Here is a 16,072-nt window from a genome sequence, read left to right as displayed (position 1 = left end):
GATGCCAAGAGCATCTCGCTCCGACGTGGAAAAGCGCCACAACTCAACCTCTGCTCAACTCGCTGCCAAGACTCTCTTTGTCCATTTTCCCTTGCATTACGTTATGCTGCTCGCGACACGCATATAAATTCTTTCTATCTCCCTCAATCTCTCTCTCTATCTCTTTCTCTTTTACTCTCTCTTTCTCGCTTTCTCTCTCTCTCTCTCTCTCTCTCTCTCTCTCTCTCTTTCTCGCTCCTTTCTCTCTTTATCTCCTGTCTCACACGGTGTGTTTCACGTGGTGCGCGTGCTTGCGCATGTTTCACGCTTACGATCCTTTGCCCCCTCTCCCCCTCCCCACCCGATTCCCGCGCGGTACCGACCCGCGTGGGAAGGATTCGTGAGCGCCTCCACACATCCTCCCGCTCAGTGCGTGAGCAGACGGGAGAGCGCCTCCATCGTGACCATCGGGTGGCCATATTCCATCACTGTATATTCTCTCGCTTCACAACGCTCGCTCTCGCGCATCTCTCGCGCGTGCTCTCCGCCTCGTGCTAGGGGAGGAAAAACCACGTCGATGGATGGATGGAAATTTTCCTGCTGCCGTTTGGTAACGCGAAACAGTGGCGTTGGGTTGCAGAACGCGCCAGTTGTTGTCTCCGATCATATAGCCCAGCTCTCGCTCATCACAACACACATACATTGCACTACACGCGCGGGGTGCAAGAGCGACGGCATAGCAGCCACATCCCCACACTGTGCAGGACGTTCCACACCCGTGTGGAAGGAGGAGAAGAAGAAGAAGAAGAAGACGAAGGACAACCAACAAAAAAAACAACAAACAACAAACCAATCGGTACCAGGTACAGCAGGACACTGCGTGGAGTGGCAAGCAAGTGCGTGTGACAGGAATTGTTCAAGCCACAGTTTGTGTGTTGTTTCCCCTTGCACAGTGTGCACCGTTTGTGCTGGAAGTAAAGGTATGCAAAGGGGGGGGGGGGGTTGGAAAGGGGGATCAGTGTCGGGCGGATGGGAGAAAGGGAAGGGATTGGGGTTTGTTGATGAGCAGGATGGTGAAGTGCTGTGAGTCGTGTGAACAACAATGCACTGCAGGTGCAGGTGCTAGCAGGTTGAAAAAGGTGTTTGTTTGTTTGTGTGTGTGAAGATGCACACCTTGTCCATGTTTGACCTGATTTTGTGCATGCCAGCAAACGTGTGCAAAGTTTGAAGTTACCAACTTCCCATGTAAAGCAGACGTGTCCTCCCGACCCGAGCAGAATTCGTTAGGGAAGAAGTGCAGTGAGGCGGCACACGTGGTGGCAGGAGCAGTGTCGTTGTGAAAAGGTGTCAGTGTGAAAGTGTGCGATGGCAGCATAGAACGTTGCAAAACCTTCCCGGAAGATGGACAATTTTGTGCAGCCGACGGATGCTGTGGTTCATGCTTTGTGCAACTTGCTACGGAATGGAGTTTGAAGCTCACCCGGTAGCTCGTGTGAATTGTGCAAAGTGTAGCGTTTAATTATGCACAAAACGATGCCATGGAATGTGTATGATAAGAAAATTGCAGCCGAAAGTTCACTTTAACAGCTGAAAGATAGGTAGCGCCCTTCCAGCGCGCAGGTTACGAGAGGCTACATGGAAAAGCGTTGAAAATGCCGTCGGTACCATTGAAAATCATCGAAAGCCGTTCAAACCCGTTCGTGGGTACGCTCCTCACGCGGCTGGATAAACTTCTGCACCAGGAAAATCCCCGTTCAGGAATGCGATGTAAGTAGTGCTGCGAAGGAGGCTTCAGTTCATTTTCACTGTGGTGCAGGTGGAAAAATGCCCTTAACATTCCCGCCCCCTTGCTGTGGTGCGTGTGGAAGAGACGATCGATGAAACAAAAGCAAACGTTCGCAGCAAAATCTCACACCGTGTAGCGCAGATGATCATGACGATGATGATGGTGGTGGTTATGGTGGTTGTGATGAGCTTCAAGTCGTAGGAAAATCGATTTTTCATTCTCTTTCCCCAGCCTCACCAGCCCATCATCATCATCATCATCATCATCAACAACAAGAGCATCATCGTTTGCACGGGCTTTCTCGAGCCATATTACCAAATGGTTCCGGAAACAGCACTCAATGCAGAAGCGCTTTTCTGCCACACGGTGAACAGCTAAAACTGCACACAAACACACACCCACACTTTCACCTTCATGTATATACATACACACACACACACACACACACGCATACAAAGAAAAAAGGTTCATGGGCTTGGTTTTGTGCTAAATTACCATGTGTGTGAATTCTTTTGGGCGGATTTTTTTGTTGTGTTTGTTCGCTTTCTCGCGCTGCTCTGTCCCGTGCTGCTGCTGCTGCTGCTGATGCTGCTGCTGCTGTATGGCTGCTTTATCATCACGGGCTGTTACACACCATTCACCCGTCGGTATACACACGCAGCAGAAAAACCACGTGGGGATATGGGGCAAAATTCGGTTTCCGTCCTCTTCCGTCACTTTTTCCTTCACACTAGGATGAAATGGATAAACGAGGCGAGGATGCTGACGACTAGGGTTGTAAAAATGAGCGGCAGGAGAGATGTGAAAAATGAAAACTGAACCCCTAACCACCCCGTCCAGGTAGCACGCCGTGTGCTCTGCTGGAGTGAACAAAGAAGCAATGAAGAGGTCGAAAAGCTAAAATGGCTCACGAAAAGCAAAAAAGAAAAATTGCGGAAAACGATTTTGAGGACCGCTTTTTTGAATGAGTGATTTCCGTGCGTCTTTGTCTGTGTGTGTGTGTGTGTGTGTGTGTGTGTGTGTGTGTGTGTGTGTTAGTGAGCGAGTGTCTTAGCTGTGGCTTAGCGTATGGCAAAAGGGAACCAAACAAACAACAACGAAAAATAGAAGGAAAACAGCAACCTTAAAATCCTTCCAGGAAAGCTGAAAAACCTTCCTTAACCTTTCATTATGGAAATCTTTGACGAAAAGCGTCGTTTGATTTTGAAGGGTTAGAAGGGAGGGACCAACAACCGCGACAAAAGATTGCTTTTGCGCAAAATGGGGATCCGCCTGTCAGTGGATTGTTTTTGGCTGATGTTGACGCTGTTTTTTTGTTGTTTTGCACAATAAGCTTTAAATGCAAGATTTTTTTTTTGGCGTTGCTTTCTGTCACATACCAAAACCTCTGGAAACTGCTGGCTTCGTGGGGAGAGGACGTCGCGGTGTGACGCATCTGAACATGGTGTTGCTTTTTAAAAATAAGTCATTGCTCACGGCGCTCCCGGACGCCTCGACCTCAAGCAACCACGGGCAGTTTAAAAGCAAGAATAAAAAAGCGTGTCTTCCGGACGCATTCCGTGTTTCGCGGGAGAGAGAGAGAACACACAAAAAACACTTCACACGACGCATCGCGCGCTGTTGCAAAACCTATTAATTCGCATTACGCTGTGATGTAAACGCATCGCATCGTTTCGCCAGCCCCCTTTTTGCAAAAGATGCTGTAACAGACACATCAGTCCGGGCGTCCTTGAACTCGTTGAGCAAACAGCGCGAGGGTTGCAAAACACGGCGTGGCACAGTTGCCACTGTTCTGTTGTGCAGTTTTCAACCACCACCCGGCCACCACCTTGCCGCCGTAGCCAAGCAGAGAGTTCACGTCGCCCAAAAACGCTCGCGTGTGACGTCTGGACGCAGCGGGAGTAGCCGCCTGTCTGCCTGCCTTCTTCGTGTGTGTGTGTTGGCAGCCCCCGGTCCCCTTGGCACCCCGGTGTCGGTGTCATCGTGTCACCCGCGTGACGATCGGGATATATGTGTATGTGGTCGACCTTCCTCCGTTCCACGCGTTCCGCATTCTCGGCAGCATCCTTCCGTTCCTTCCGTTGGCCAAAAATAAGCCACCCACTGAGTTACTACTACACCACCCCATCGCCGTGCCAATGACATGACGTGCGTGTTTGCGTGAATGGTGAAGACCGCCAGTCCTGTTGGAGGATTTGACGACCGTTGATGATGCACGGATTACTCCGGGCTGGTGATGGATTGAGCCGCAATTAACGCACGCTAGCGCCCTGGCCCCCTTGGGGTTGGCAGGAAGGGAGTGAGTAGGATCGGAAAAGAGGTGTGGGTGGGACGAAACGGAAGAGCAGCGTAACGAGAGACAGCGTGCGTGTTTGTTTGACTTGCATCTGCGGTTCCATTGATTGTGGATACACATTAATACAGTTGATTGGGTGGTGAGCAAGATAAGATTAGGCTGGATGCTGGCGGGTGCATCCTGGGACCAGCATGCTGCTGCCATATTGGTATGGCGTCGCCGCCATTTCAAGGACGGTTCCTAGTTGCATCTGCAAAACAGTGTACCACATGGTAAGGTAAATGTAGAAAATAATATGTCCAATGCATGTCGAATGCAGCTTGAAACGTGCACAAGTTTCACTGGTTGTGCATAAGCTTGATGGATATGTTTTATCATTCATGGAAACATCATTAAAAGATTAAAATGTAACAATCGTACCTATCTTGCATAACTTCTGGCGTTGTTTGGGTTGTGTTTACACTGTTCGCCTACAAGTATGCAATTTTCTGTACCAAGTCGATATTTGCTCATCATTTGAAGCTTGTTAGCTTAAAGTGGTTTTGCAAGGCCTGTAATTTTAACACCTGTAATATAAATATTTTAATTTTTTTATATAAAAATATTTAATAATAATATAATAACATATAATTATATATTATGTTCGTTGATTGTGGGCTTCTGTGAAGTTATAACAATCCGACTACTTTAAAAGTTATCTGAATCATGTAAATTATACTCCTCTGGATCATTTTCCGTACCCGCTGCATACATTTTATTACAACGGCACAAAAAAAGTGTATTCCACCTAGTCCAAAAAAAGCGCACCGTACGCTACCTGCTCATAATTATGTATTCGCAATGCATCGTCAGCCATTGGTAACGCCGCGGTAACGCCTGTTGTTATTTAGTTTGCAATTTTCGCTCCCACCCTACCACACTCAACGGTTCAGCGGCAATGGCGAATTGCAATGCAATAATAATGAGCAATTAAAAATACGGCTACATTTAATGATGATTGATGCATTTCACGCAGGTAAACGCATAGTTAGTGCGTGAACGAGCACCGTTGCCGTGCGGATGGACAATTACTTTTAATCAACCAATTCACGCAGGAGCGCACGCACTGGTGTGTATCATTAACGGCACCCTGCGGGATAATTCGCGTTTCGCGCGATGGAGGATGTGCGGAGGTTCTGGGGGTGTTTCCGTTTTTGGTTTTTAAATACCTGGTACTGCTTTGTGTTTCTTTTTTTTATTTTGTGACACCCTTTGTGATGGTGTTTGGAGTAATATTGGTCCCAAGCACTTTGGTCTCGGGAGGGCATGAGCACAATCTTGCACACAAAAAAAAAGCATCAACAAGGTGTAGGGGAGGTGCAATAAATTACATCAATTCCGCCACAGCCTGATCCTAGTGACGATGCGGAAGGAGCGCCAGCGAGCGCCACCGCATGAACAACCTCCCGGTGATGTGTGACACAAAATGGCTCATTTTGAAATTTTTATACCTTTTTGATTGCATCGCCAGCCCCGGAGTTTCTCACGGACCTACCGTGTGGCGGGCGAACGGGCTGACGGGCGTTTGTTTGCATGTTTGCACTTTACATTAACGGCACTGTAATCGTTAAACGGCGAGAGTCAAAGCTCATGGAGCAGGGGCGCGCGCATGTGTTTGTGTACCAACGTTGCTGGGCTGGGAGGGGTTGTTGTTGGTTGGTTTCTGCATTGTTACTACTTCTAGCGGTAATTACAAGGCAGCGTACGATCGCAGCGCCAAGGTGCCGAGGTAAATGGGGAAAACCCCGTTGCAGGTATTGAAACGTACTTGTGCAATGCTTTCCACCATTTTGCTGCCGTTGATGGTATGTGAGCGTCGTTTCGAAGCCGTTTTATGCGCCACGAGTCATTTGATATTCATAGCATAAAATGTGTGTGAGTGTGTGTGTGCAAAACCGGCCACCGGACGATGAGAAGGAGCAACAAACGAGGGAGTGAAAAACTTCACAAATTTAAATACAATTTTCACGTCCCTTCTTGCTTCAACCGTCACCGCCGTCCGTGTACTGCTACGCTCATTTCTGCTGCCTTTTGTGCTGGTGTGAAGTAAAAAGAATCGAAGGAAACAAAAAATCATCACTCGGCTCAACTTGATCGTAGCATTATAATGGAATTTTCACCAAGGACGGAAGTGCCGTTTTCTGGAAAAAGGAAAATAAGCCTCTGCGCCGTCTTACAGCGAGCTTCTTCTATCGCTTCTTGTTCACCCTCCGCCCATCCCGAACCGTGGCGATGCGTCATCGGATACTATCAGTTTTGCAGTGTGGAAAATGAAATTTCTGATTTACGACAGTTTGCAGCGAAGTGGCGAAAGTTAGCCGCCATTGGTTTGGGGCATTAAAGCCGCGTGAACACCACGTAAGCTACAGGGTAAAGTAATACCACTGTCCTGCTCTTGGTGGATTCAAAGAAGGTCCTTAAATCTTTTGTATACATTTTTTCTTCTATCCAGTATCATATTTTGTTTCGGGGCACCTTCGTCCTGTGCGTGCTGTATTGTGGACAGCCTTGAGTCAGTTTGTTTTAGGCTAACAACGAAAGTAATCCTTGGAGAGGGGGTTTTTTTTTTGGCTGTTTTCAGCAAAATGATGCAAAGTAACAAAACTTGCTAAAAGAGGATTCGAGAAAAACAGGGAAAAATATTAATCTCCGAAAAAAACCAGTCTTCTTGCTGGAGGGGCTGGATTAAGCTTTTGTTTCTGGGGGTTTGGATCATTATAGATCAAGCGGGAAGCAAAAAAAGGACTAAGGGAGGGGGGGGGCGTAAAATCACATGCTTGGACAGTCGATAAAAAAGGGCGACAGGAAATGCCCGCCAGGCTGGAACGTTTCTAACACTCGAAGTAGCATTAATGGTGCACAGAAGCGAAACGCAAAATTGCACGTAAAAGATACATACAAATACAAAGAAGAACGGGGAAAACAAAATACATTGAAAACTCATTTTCGGTTCCCAACTTCGTCGCTGGAGAAGAAACAAAAAAGCCCACAAAACCCCGCAAGAACCGGCAGAAAGCATTTTTGCTGGCCCTCCTGCGAAGAATGAATCCAATTAATACATCACCGATTTAGCGGCCGGGGATTTTGCTGATTGGGCTGCATTATCGAGAGTAAGGGGATGATTTTTTTGTATTGGTTACTTTCGTTTGTTTGCCTGTGTGTGTGCGTGTTTTGTGGCGAGCATTTCGAGCAGGTTGTGTCCCGATCGTGACGATTTTTTGCTCTCTGTGCGAGTGCAGGCTTCTTTGGATGTTGGTTGAGATTGATTGGATCACGCACACAGGATTCGTGTTCTCGGTATTGGCGAAATCTTTCAGCTGCGATATTGTCGACGATTAGGTGTGTGTGTGTGTGTGGCTCCAGAAGATTTTGATGCTTTCACAACAATTTTTGTTTTATTACAATTTATCTATTAGGCGGTACTTGAGTAAAGAGTTTATAAAGAGAGCTTGGTTCTCGAAAATGTGTTTTCCATTGAACAAAACTTGTTTTAACACAGAACTAAGCTGATACATTAAACATTCCCTTCCCTACAACACCAAAACAGTTCCGTTAAAAATTCCACATTCCAATGTGTTTGCGTTTAGCAGCAACGAAAGAACACCCACATCAGCCGTCCCGTTGAGACGCAAACGCATGAGAGAAAAAAAAAACGACACCAAAATCATTTCAAACACTGACAAGCCAAAAGACACATAAAGCGAACAGGAACGGCTTCTGCTTCTCAGGCCCCACATTACGACCCTAGCGGGCGTGGGCGTAATTGTTCCAACAAGACCCCCTGCCCCCACGTAGGGCTGCTGGATTGGGACGTTGGATCATGTCACTGAATGCCTTCAATGCCGCCGAGTTTACCCTTCGAGCTGGCGCGTTCCGTTGTTTAGCTCTGTTTTGGTCGCGTCTGCACCGTAGATCATCAATCATCGACAGCAACACCGGTTTGCAGTGATCGCGATGATCGCGGAATTTGCTTTGTGTTTGTGTGTGTGTTTTTTTTTTGTGTACGAATAAGGTGCCCGCAGGTGGTCAGCAATGTGAAGGGGAAGATTTTGTTTTTGTGGCAAAAGAATATGGTACGCGTGGGAACTATTGTGTCGCGGTGGTGCCGCGTGTATGATTTCCACTGCTCCTCGACGCCATTGTACGTGATGTGGAAGTGATAGACGCCGCTTTAATATAGTTTTTGTTTCCACCCTGGCGGAAAGTTAGACCGAGAAACGCGTCAAACGTCAGGTGAAGCACCATCGAACGCAAGGAATGAAAACTAACCTTTTTTTAGCCATTGAAGTTGTCATTTGCAAACAAAATCGTTGCCCGCTTAAATGTTAATAGCGCTGGTAATAAATGCAACCGTTTAGTGTCGTTCTGTGCACGGGTGCGGGTCAACTCTATCCTTTCTCCATCCAACCTTCCCCCTCACAATCGTTTGAAATTCTTTACGAGAACGATTAATTACCGGGGGCTCCTTCTCGGTGGGGCTCCCGTCGTTGTTGTGCTGCTGGGAGTAAAATTTAGCTTCATTTTTCATCACCAAATTTGAGCATAATGTGTCGAGCTAAGAGTGTGGAAACCGAGATGGGAGGATGGGTGGTTGTTGACCGTTTGTTAGAAAACGACCAACTTTTACGCTGTCATTTTTTCCCGCTAGTTTTTTTTGTCCATCCTCATCATTAACCGGACGGGCTGCAGTCCCTCGACACGTACCCCCGCTTTGAGCCCCCCAGAAACATTGCGCCGTACGTCATCCGGCGCTCTCCGGTCCGCTGTCCCGCAATCGTTTGCTCCCCCGGGCCCAACACCGAACCCCTGGCCTGGTGAATATTTTCTTTTCGCCCACCGGTTCCATTCCATAGCAAACATCCCGACGAGCGCGTTTGCTTCGCGCTGCGGTTTTATTACTCCGCGTGTCGCAACTGTGTTTTGTTTTGCTCGGCCTCGGCTGAACGGCTGGATGGTTACGGTTACAATAATTACTCTTCAAACTGTCCGAGGACGCCAACGGTTTTGCGTCGGGATGAATGAAACCGTGTACCCCGGGCAGCGCGTGATCGTCGGATGGAACGGAAATGGAGTCGTCATCGCAGCAGGGGGTGTGTGTAGGTAGTTCTGTAGAAAAGCAATACTGCCGCACTTTCCGCACACTCCCCGCACCGCCACACTAATGATGATGTCCGTTTGCCCGCGCACGGTACTGTGGCCTTCCTTTCCATTTTCCGCTTGGGACGGCACGGTGCGGTGAACGCACGATGATGATTGATTGGAGAATTGCGAAAGATAAATTACTTATAGCGGTGATCGATGTCTCGAAATTCGGTCGCGGAAATCGTTTTGTGAAGTGAAGAAGTTTGCTTAATTCGGAGAAGCTCGCGAAGATAACCGGGCGGAATGGTTGGCGTTAGTCCTGTAGTGACTTCGGGGTTTCGATTGATTGATGAAGTGGTTCGCGTATTTGCAGCCGCGGTGGGGAAGAGATGGTGGAAACGATGTTGCGGGCGGGATGATTTGAAACTTTATTTTCGAATCGAAGAAACGTGTTTCGGTTTTGTTTGATTAAATGCGCCCGTTTCGCGAAAAAGGGTTCATCGAGATAAGATGCACGGGAACAGAGTGGGTGTTGAGAGTGTTTCGTTCTTTTGAATCCTACACCAGATCTAAAGGTGCCTTTTGGAGTGTTGTTGTGTAAAATTTACGATGATTTCATCGACACGAAACAGTGAAGCAAGAAAAAGGGTTGCATACCGCGTAAAAAGGGATGAATGTTATGTGGATTGCATAATTTAAGGGGCATAATCATTCAGCAAACTCTATTTGGACTCTGGTCAATGCTACTCATTGGGATTTAATGTCTTTAAACCTCGATGTTTATTTTTTGAAATTTATACAGAAAGAATCGTTCAACACATTCAAGGGTCGAACATTTAGGATTAAATTTCAACAAGTCCATGCCCAACAAAATCGACAAATCCAATCACCCAAATGCCGTATGCAACATCGGGTGTGGCTTTCTATTTGCTCGTTACGGTTCATTAAGGATAAGTTAATTTATACCGCAGCAACACTGCACATAAAATCAACCGTACCAAAAATCCCGCTGGACACACACACACCCAGGCCGTTTTCGGCAAATAATCATAATTTAAAGCTAATCCCAAAGTCTCGCGCCAAAAATCCCATGGCTTCAGAGCTGGCCAATGGATGGCGCGGATTTGTGTGGCGGCCAGCCTCATGAGTGGGTTTTGCGGTATGTGGCTGTACTGAATGCACCCGAATCCTTTTTTTCCACGAGCGTGTGGCTGTGTGGCTGTGTGTGTGTGTTTGATGCAGGGACGGTTACCAACGTTGGCGCAAGGATTATATTGAAATCCGGCTCCCTTACTGCTGATGTTGGAATGAGTTTATAAGCCCTTTTCCCGTTCTTCAACCGCACATGAAAGCTCGTGGATTGTGATGATGAGCATCGCGACGAAAACTGAAAGCACGAAACCGTATCACCACCAGCTTCGATGGAGTTCTTTTACAAATTGAAAGCTTCCTGGAAGAGTCTTATTCTCGATGATGAAAGTAAATGCTTAAAATATGATTGCATTGGCACATGCTCACCAATTCATCAATAGCATATCGTTACAGGCAATCAGGCACTGAGCCATGTACAGCGTTGCCTCGACAACCTAGCTGGGAATATCTCGTGCCAGAATCAATGGATCTATGCATGAGCGTGTCCCTCGTGAGTCTGGTGCTGATGAGCGTTGTCTGGGCCTTTTTGCCATTTGCTGCGACCATGGGGTGTGATAAATAAATCATAAAATTGGATAATGTCTCGACGAGCCGAGCAACTGTACGCTAGGGCAGCTGCAGGACTCGTGGAGCCGACCTGTTGTCCGGAGGGACCATATGCCGTCGTGCTGAATGGATGGATTTTGCTAATAGATTTTATCTATTATTATGATCCATTTCGAACCGCACGTGCAGGGATGGGAGGCTCTTCCCTCGAGGATTCGGTAAATATGTGTGAAGTTGCTAATGGAAATGTGGTTTTGTGCCGCGGAAATTCATAAATAAACGAGAGAGAAAGAGAGAAAAAGGGATAAAGGTGTAGAATGAAAGGGATAGTCATGATAATTTTAAGGTAAGAAACCTTAAATTAACTCCTCATTCAGCGGAAGACTCTCTCTTTCCTCGAATAGTTGACAGAGGCAGCCGTAAAAAGCTAATTAGAAGATGAATATCCTCATCAAGATGCATTTCCATCACACGCACTGCCCTTTCATGTTTTGCATACGCTTTTGTACAATCTCAGCCTTTCCGGTAAGCAGCAATAAAGGACATTCCTTTTATGTAAAAACACACGGCCTGTGCCTAGTGCTGTGGTTTGTTGTGAACCAACGCAAATCCATTCCAGCGGGAATACAAGCTTTACAGTGTCTCTCGTGCGTAACCGTTGCCATCGTGACCAGGTTAGTCCGGTTGCGAGAAAACAGACCATCGCTGGCGGGTGCGGAAACCTATCCAGAAGTCGGGCAAGCAACCTCGGGCACGGTAGTTAGGAGCGTTCATAATTAATTACATTTACATAATATTCCATACCGCCTGCCGTTTGTCTTTTTCCGCTGTCCATCTCACTGTGATGTGTGGGTGTGCTAGTGTTTTCCCTTACTCATTGCGTGTATTTAGATGTGTGTGTCTATGTGTTTTGAAGCATCTTTTACATGGACCCAGAGGGAACTACCGAGCGCGGTCGTGTGTCGTTGGCGTCGAGTGTCATTCTGCTGAGGCGTTGTGATTTTTCCTCCGCAAATACGGCCAAATGGAGCCGTGTCACCCTCGTCAAACGCGTTGCTAATGGAAACCCCACGGGCAAATGCGTACTGCTTTCTTCCAGCCCGCTTGGCCTGTGTTGCGTCTGTGTTAGCAATTTTCTTCTTATTTTTGGTCCTATTTAAGCATCTATTCTACGTATCATCCTGTTTTTGTGTGTGATGTTTTTGCAGGTAAGAGAGCAAGTGTCCTGGAAGGTTTAGAGAGCACACACCTTCCGGGTGCGAGTGAGAGATAGATATTCGAGAAAAAAAAACAGGTGAACCGTATTTCTTTTTCGCAAACTATCAACCTCTCCCGCCCGTGCGCCCCCCCCCCCCCCCCCCCCCCAAAGAGAAGAAGGCTCGAGGGTTTTGCGATACTTCCGTGCGGATACTGTCAGCTGCGGGAAATGAGGGAAAATTTAATTTTCGTTTTGAAACGTTTCCCTGCGCTCGCGGGAAATGGGGTGTAAGGGAATGGTGGGGAAATTCGAGGAAACGAAATATTGTGCGGTGAACAGCCGGTGCTTGATGCTGGAATATCGCTGCCGGCTTGCTAAGCTGGCGGACAGTAATTACGAAATTGAAGAAGCGCCAGCGCGGCCGTTTCTTTGTAAGTAGCGGGCGCGTTTCTTGGGAATGGAAAGGGAAGAAAAAGAAGATGAGAAAAATTGGTATGATCAGCTTTAAGCAGGCTTTACGGAGTTGTAATGCTGTTTGGAAGCGTTGAATGGAGTTAGGGCACGTGTAGAAGCAGATGAAACGCAGCATTTGAAGGTTAATGGTTAATTGAAATAAATGTTTATGATACTATTTTCGCTAGAAGCGCAATGCAATTCGTCTTTTGTGGTCATGTATCGGGTGTAATCATTCATACTTTACTGTACACAATAATAAGCTTCAACCATTTTTGCTAATAAAAGTTCTCCTTTACTCTTTCTTTTCAGAAATAATACTCCTAAAAGATATCAGCAATCATCGCATGACTAAGAAGAGCTCTAAAGCATGCAGCAGTCGTAAACGAAACGGTTAATATTACAATCCATGGACTCTTAGCGCTGTGTTGTGTGATAGTGATAAGTGTTAGGGACAGTTAAATTGCTCGCCAAAATATGTAAACGGACAGCTCAAGAATCTATAACGGCGAGTGTTTGTGATGACAGTGTTAGCCTAATTCATAAACTCTGCTTAACCATGTTCTAATATTCTCTTTCAGCATCCTTCCCGGCCATGTAGTGTAGTGTACAGTGAAATCGCTCCAAAAAAACTGCAAAAATGTAACCGTTCGTGTGTAACGATTTGGCCGTTAGCAGTGTAAGCAAAGCAGATGCATTCACAGTGTGAAGTGAAGTGTTGCGTTGCAACGAACTGTGCCACCAATAGTGCAGCCAGCACGGCAGTAGTAGTACGTCGGTGAAGCGGAAGTGGCATGAGGCACTAGCAGTAGCATCAATAGTATTAGTAGTGTAATACATCGCTCAACTATTCTTCTACCCAGTGAAGTGAATTTCGAAGGTTGTGCACACTCTAATGTTAATGTTTTCACTATCGTGTACCGTGTATCTGTGGTTGTGCGTTAATTCTGTCTATTGTTTTCGGTTGATGTTGATGAAGTGTCCGCCGATAGTGTTGCAGTAGTGTCGCTAGTAGTACGTGCAGTGAGCTGGCGCTACCGCTGTAACGCGCGTACGAATGGATGTTATCGATAATAAGATATTTTCTATCACCTGTTTATACAACGCATTATACATCTCTCGCTCACTCTCGCTCTCTACATGCATACGGACAAGCCGTAGCGTGTGTAAACAAAAGAAAAAAAACCCTGTGTTGTGTATAGTAAAACTGTGGTAGCGCTTGGCGTCTATTTTGTCAAGGACATTCACGTGTGTGTGTGTACAAAAATTAAACCCAAAAGCCCCCCTGCCGAAAACTGGACGGGCTGGAGTGTAGATCGAAATCGCGAAACCTCGTACGGTTGTGAGCCAGTAACAGTTGGCCGGCAGGCCAAAGGCAGCAGTAGTGCTCGGCGCCCCTGGGGCGAATCCTCGGTCGCTGCTCGTGGTCTTCCCGCGGTCAGACACTTCCCGAGCGGTGTAGGCTGTACAATCAATTGGTGTACAGTGTAGCAAGCAAGCTAAACAAAACAGATAACCAATAACCGTCCTCTTTAAAGTGTAAGTGTAAGCAAGTAACGCGTTGTCCCGTTTGCGCGGGGCAGAGCAGCGAGTTGGTCTCGTTCTTTTTAACTCATCAGCTCATCCATCTCTTTCACGGTGCCGGGCGGTGCGTTACCGTAACGCTGGCGCGCACTGTTACTGTTTTGTAGTTCAACTTAATACGTGTAATATTAACCCACGAGCGAGTGATTGGTACGATAATCAGCGAAGGAAGGGAGTCAGCAGGAAGTCACCAACACTCTGCATTCCGCTTGAAACGTGTGTGCCAAAAAAAAAAAAAAACCCAACAATAATCCACCGAACTGCAACGAGCGATACAACAGTAGAGTGCAAAAAGGGCAACGAATCGAAGAGGCCACGCTCAACGAAGGCAACTGACAGGCGGCTGTCATTTAGCGTGCAACTCGGTACGAATAGTAGTTAGGTCGGTTTACCGCAAGAGGGCCACATGCGTAGTAGTGTCGGTGGCCGGTTTACGCGCTGTAACCGTTTAATTTCCGGTGCGGCGGAACAAAAACACACAAATCCATGCAACAGTTTGCATGGGTAGGTGGGTAAAGCCTAATTTTCGTTTGCCAGCGCGGTAAGCCCGGTGGGTTGTGACTGTGTAAAAATCAACGAGTGTTACTAGTGCTAATGCCGGTACGCATCCTGGCAAGCGGTGATAATGATGGTACGGCTCGTTTGGCGTGATTGTGGAACTGTAGCACCACCGGAAGGACCGGCAACGCGATGGTACTGAAGAAAAATGGCTTCCTTAAGCACCGAACGGCGCTGGTCGTTGGCACCGGTGATCGAAGCAACCGGTGAATCGGCAAAGGATTCTGTTGTTTAACGTGGTTGTGAGCAGGGTGCGTGTGTGTGAGTGAGTGTGGAAGGAATGTCAAAAGTGCGTGCGTACCGGTGTGTACGAAGTTGGGAGTTTTACCGTGCCCGGTGCGCTGATGGTGCCGTTGCTTTCTGGTAATTGCACCGCACGAGCAAAAACTTCCCACCCTCCGCACCGCCTACGACTGGCAGTGGCAGTGGAACACCCCGCACGCGATAACGATTGCGATAAATGAGCTTTGCGAACGATTGTGACTGCGTGGCGTGCGTGTGCGATTGCGATTCGTGGTGAGGCAGAAGGACGCCGAAGGTGAGCTGAAGCGACCGTGTGTTAGTGAGCATGCCTGAATATGTGTTTGTGTGTAAGCAAAAGGTGTTGGGCTGAAAGAATTTGCAACAACGGGAATCCCCTTTAAGCACCACGAGGGCCAAGCAAAGTCGGGGAAGGCGCATGTGGAAAAGTTATTTCACGCGCAATTGGAAAATCCACAGCAGCGGCCCAAACGGAACGCGGATCAATTGTGCCAACCGATTGCCTGTGAGAGTGTGTGTGTGTCTGTGTGTGTGTGTGTGTTTAGCTGGCAACGGGCCTCTGCTTGTGCGTGTGTGTGCGCGTACGTGGATGTGTTACGGAGTTCGTGCCTGTCCTGAAGGAGGAACCGTCCGGCGCGTGTGTTAAGGTAAGTGAAGGGGGAAGTTTTCTCTTTTTCCTCGCTCCTTCTCGTACGCTTCAATACGCGAGGCGATGATTGCTTTTTATTAATTTATGTAGTGTCGGTCATGGAAAACGATGCCTTATGGGACGGGTGGATGCGGTGTGTGTGTTCTGTGCGGGCACCACAACAACGAGGCTATGATGATCCTGCGCCCTACTGGGAACGGGGAACGAAAGTGGGTTATTAATGAAATTTTTCTCACTCGCTCCATGCTGCCCTCGCTGTTGCTCTTACTTTATGCGCTGTTGTGTGCAATGTTTGTATAGCAATTTAAGAAAGGTTTATCAAACTTACTGGCATTACGCTGTTGGGTGATTTGATCGTTAGTGCATGGCTGTGAGTGCGGTGCAATTTTTGGTTCGTTTGTATTAATGTTGCTTTTAGATAGAGACTTCACTGATGTGAGTTAGTTTACTAAATGGAAAATATAGTTAATATGGCCTCTACAATAAATT

General features: G+C 47.2%; 1 protein-coding gene across 4 annotated transcripts in view; it reads left to right on the top strand.

Annotated features, from left to right (window-relative positions):
* The first annotated feature begins 289 nt into the window (after positions 1-289).
* Positions 290-16,072, top strand: part of LOC120948088 (serine-rich adhesin for platelets) — a 161,232-nt gene continuing 145,449 nt past the window's right edge. The window contains exons 1-3 of one of the 4 annotated variants that reach the window (XM_049606345.1): positions 291-959; positions 12,844-12,924; positions 13,113-15,581. The gene's annotated coding sequence lies outside the window, so the exon portion shown is untranslated. Of the gene's footprint in view, positions 960-12,843; positions 12,925-13,112; positions 15,582-16,072 lie in introns of all 4 variants that reach the window. The other 3 variants (XM_040364069.2, XM_049606346.1, XM_040364068.2) reach the window with 3 other exon arrangements.

Source organism: Anopheles coluzzii, chromosome 2 (assembly GCF_943734685.1).
Source record: "Anopheles coluzzii chromosome 2, AcolN3, whole genome shotgun sequence".
In the NCBI taxonomy this organism is placed as follows: Eukaryota; Metazoa; Arthropoda; class Insecta; order Diptera; family Culicidae; genus Anopheles; species Anopheles coluzzii.
The sequence above is the reverse complement of the archived record's forward strand: the minus strand, read 5'-3'. Positions and strand labels throughout refer to the sequence as shown.